This window comes from Anneissia japonica, unplaced genomic scaffold, assembly GCF_011630105.1.
Source record: "Anneissia japonica isolate Jap-2015-1 unplaced genomic scaffold, ASM1163010v1 scaffold472_len315957_cov169, whole genome shotgun sequence".
Classification (NCBI taxonomy): Eukaryota; Metazoa; Echinodermata; class Crinoidea; order Comatulida; family Comatulidae; genus Anneissia; species Anneissia japonica.
In genome coordinates, this window is record NW_022744734.1 from 194,734 (window position 1) to 199,539 (window position 4,806).

A 4,806-nucleotide genomic window follows, 5' to 3' on the forward strand; every position below is an offset into this window, starting at 1 on the left:
CTAATGGGTAGAAAATTTACGATTAGAACAGATCATAGGCCGCTGCTAAAGATTTTTGGTCCAACAAGTAAAGTTCCGGTGATGGCTGCTGGCCGAATTCAAAGATGGGCGCTTCTTCTCAACCAATATGATTATGAAATTGAGTATATCAAGTCCGAGGAAAATGTTCTTGCGGACGCACTGTCAAGATTGCCCTGTAAAGATGAATTGCAACAAGATCTTGAACAAAAGCTTTATAATGTCAGTGTAATTGAGGAAGATTTCCCGCTGACTGCGAAAGAAATTGAAAATGCCACGTTGAAAGATGAAGTACTGACAACAGTCCTTAAATATGTAAAGGAGGGCTGGCCAGAAAAGTCAGTCTGTAACATAATGAGTGAAGAAAATTCCCTAAAACCTTACATATCTAAACAGCTTGAGCTATCTTGCATTGGAAATTGCTTGCTTTGAGGTCAGAGAGTTATAATTCCCACAAATTTGCGAGAAAGAATGCTTAAAGAGTTACATTGGGAACACCCAGGTATCTGTCAAATGAAAGCCATAGCAAGATCCTATGTGTGGTGGCCCAAACTTGATGTCGATATTGAAATGATTGTTAAAAATTGTCAAACATGTCAAAGTGTAAGAAGCACTCCACCCACACACCCTTAATTCCGTGGAAATGGCCAGCAAGACCATTTCAAAGAGTGTATGTCGACTATTGTGAAAAGGATGGTAATAATTTTCTTGTCTTAATAGATAGTCATAGTAAGTGGTTAGAAGTGGTGCATATGAAAAGTACCACAAGTAGTAGAACAATCGAGGAATTGAAACTCATATTCACGATATGGTTTGCCTGAAGAAGTGGTGTCTGACAACGGCCCACAATTTGTTAGTGCAGAATTTGAATCCTTTTGTGATAAAAATAAGATAAAACATACATGTAGCCCAGTATACCATTGTCTCTTATACACATCTAGATGTGTATAAGAGACAGCATCTGCGCATGCTTACAAACCTTTGACAATGGATGGTTAATACAAAATCAATCACAGGGAGGATAGGCTATACATTACGTTGATTCTTATAACCTTATTGAAAGGCATATATAATTTTACTAAAATTACACCAAAGCGAAAATATATTATTTTAATTATTATTTTTTGATTAATGAATTATTATTTCATTATTTTAACGAATGCTATTCGTTAAAAATAAAACAAAACAAAACAAAACAAAAAAACAAAAAACAAGTCTTTAATGGAGTTGGTAGCCTAATTGTAGACATAGAGCTTAAAACTTACGAACACACTTAGATAGAAAGTCAAAAATGACCACCGAGCACTGAGAGACTGAAAATAAACACAGAATCAGAAGAAGAGCAACGACGTGAATGGTATGTAAATTTCAAATCATACAGTGTTGGAAGTGGGAAAAGAATTTTTTTTAAATACTGAGAAATTGAGAAGATATCAAATAAGCGTATAATACTGCATTAATTAGCAAGTAACATTTCAAGCTTCCAGGCCCGTATATCCAGTAGATGGGGTGTTACGTAGAGTGTGTATAACCTGTCTCTTATACACATCTAGATGTGTATAAGAGACAGCATACGAGAAGATCCCGATACCAAGAATATGATGATCGAATAACTGGCCAATAAGAAACTGGAAATTGTAAACGCGTACGTGTGATTGGCTGATGATAAAAACACGCTCAACGTGCTAAGCGATAGCGCTCGCTAACCGTTAGCGGTATCCGGATACCGCTAACCGATCGGCCATTCTCACACAGCTCCCGATCCGGATACTAGGGCTCTCATGAGAACCAGGCTTATAGCTTATTTTTGTGATTATTTGCAGGGAGCCTGTCTGAGCACCTGTTTATTGTTACCGTATTCCCGGGGATACAGTCTATTGCTTCTCATTCATATTTCCGTTAATTACAGTTAAATAATAGTTTAAATATTAAATAGTTAAAGTGCTAATTAACGCTAAATTAGGATACACAGAAGTACTGGATACAGTTAATATAAATAACCCTTTTTAGTGAAAAAACTGTTCAAACACTCATATTATGGTAACTTTAAAATAAATTCCGTTCTTTGTTTATGATAAATTTACATCAGTTTCGTTGTAGTCATTTCAGTTTAATTGCATCTTATAATCTATTTCGGTTATTTCATAAACACCTGACGAACAAAATTTGCAGGCCACACTAATAATAATGCCAATGACACCGTTCTGTTTAGGCCTACTTTATAGGCCATTAAAGCCTTTTGAAAATTTCGTTAAATGACAAGTACTGACGCGCGCCGTTAATTGATGATCACTTATATCATCGCAGGCCCATAGCGGGGTTTTTTATGGTTCAGGCAAACCCCCTTTTCTAGCAAACCCCCGCCCCTTGAATTTCCCGAACGAGTCCTCAAACCCAATGCACTACATACCCACACAGATTCAGACATAATGTTTTGATGCAGACCTTTTTCAAACAACTGCTGTAATAGTATTATTTAGACACCCTACGCCTAGCTAGAGAACCCCCTTTGGAAGAACCAGGCTACGGGACAACATCGGCATGATCATAGTTAAAAGGCCTATTCAAATTGAATAATCATCATATTATCATCATCATCGTTACTTACAGTATTGTTTGCCTCATGCATCACTTATATACCATTATCATGACCTAAGCTGTCTATAAAAATCAGTAGGCATAATTATTATTTTGATGACTGACATTTTTTCCTACCCACTGATACCTAGCAGTGTGGTGAATGCAGAAATTTTCCGACAGTTGGGTATGAATAAAGGGGCCGAGCCTCGGGCAGGGTGTCATGACATGGACTGAAAATAAGACACGGAATATATACAAAATAAACTGGTTTTAATAAACTAAAAGTTCACAAATCAAATAATAAACTGTTGTGTTACTTTTCGAAACCTCTACCGCTGTAACAATGCAACTGCATTACCGGTACAATTTGTCTACTACGTTTTTCAAACTGCTGCGGGTTTTTCCCTCAGTTTGCAGTCTATCATTTTAGTATATTCGGCAGTACATAAGTCTGGGTATAGGCTATTTGGCTATACATCCTCCGACCATCTATAAATGAATACAGTAATACCATTATTATTTTGATTACTGACATTATTATTTTGATTACTGACGACCAACTTCAACACTTGGTGACTGTACGTAAGGAACTCAGAAGAAATCTAGAGACAGACAAGGATTGTCACCAGGACAACCGAAAACAAATCCGGAGAAGGGTAAAATATCTAAGAAAAAACCGAATCCACATGTCCTGGACTACATCAACACTTCAAGAACCACTTAAATCCGGATCAATCGTCTCTTATGCCACCCGAGTACATAACCAAACTATGGAATCAAGAAATAGGCATAGAGGACGGACCACCATCAATGGCCATAACTGCCATAAACCGTCTTCGACTTAGAAAAGCATATCTTGACATCGACCCAGAAGTCCTCCAAATTACAATGAACAATTCTCCAACATCGCTTATATGAGAATTACTATATGATATGGACCAACCAATCAACCCCCATTCAATGGGGAATGTCGAAAATCTGTACTATCTGAAAAGGCAAAGGTAGCCCATTGGACCCAACTAAATATAGAGGTATCTCAATCTCCTCGACACTTGTAAAAATGGCAATGAACATAATCCTAGAAAGACTTCACTATTTCTATGAAGACCAACTCTCGCAAACACAATTCGGATTTAGATCTGGAGTGGGATGAGTGATGGAATCTACATATGTAAACAACTTCATGGAAGTGGCCCACATTTTGCAGTGCAGAATGTATACCTGTTTTGTTGATCTATCTGCTGCATATGACCATGTTCCAAGAGATTTCCTGTTCAAGTGCATCACCAATCGTATGCACCATCACAATCGCAAACTAATATCCATATACTTCAGGCACTTTACACACAAACTTATTCTTACTTAGCTCAACAAGACATCTCAGTTTCAAACCACAGCAGGTGTTCTTCAAGGTGGAAAGGAGAGCCCAACACTTTTCAATCTATATCTCGATTACGCCTTACGTGTCTTCAGAAACAGATGCTTTACAAAAGAACAACGTAAGGGATTGCAAATTAAATATCTTATCCCCGGCGAGGCAGCAGACAGAGCTCAAAGAAGAATATCACCCATGCAAGGAATTTATTATGGGTGCAAGCTAGGATATGCTGATGATCTAGTAATAAATAGCTGGCACAGGGAAGACCTAGAAATCATGGTGAACCATCTATACAAAATCCTCAAGGAGTTTGGTTTGCATCAACATCGAAAAAACCGAAACAATGGTATGGAATTTGAAGGATGTCCATGGACCCTACCCAGACAACATTATCAAATTACAGTCAACTAATCTCAAGAATTCAAAATCATTCAAGCACTTGGGTGTTTGGTGCTTATACAACACTCTCCATATGTCAAGTAGACAGGAAACTATCTGTAAGAGATTGCTTTTCCCGAATTCAATAGCTGCCAATTGTAAAATAAAAAAGAATAAAAAAAAATATATATATTTTCAATGGTCCACCAAAATATTGTAAAGCCATAGTGATCTATCGGACTCACTCTCAACAACCAAAGCAGCAATGAAGTTAACTGGTATCAGTCCATGATGGCCAAATGTACTCTTGCAAGAGACGGCGAAACTCGAGTAACAAGTAAGTAAGTAATAACATTTATAAATGGTATGCTAATTATTTTACAATGTTTCTTTACTATCAATATATGCTTTAATACTCAATACAATATCATATATAGCATAGTTACTTTATA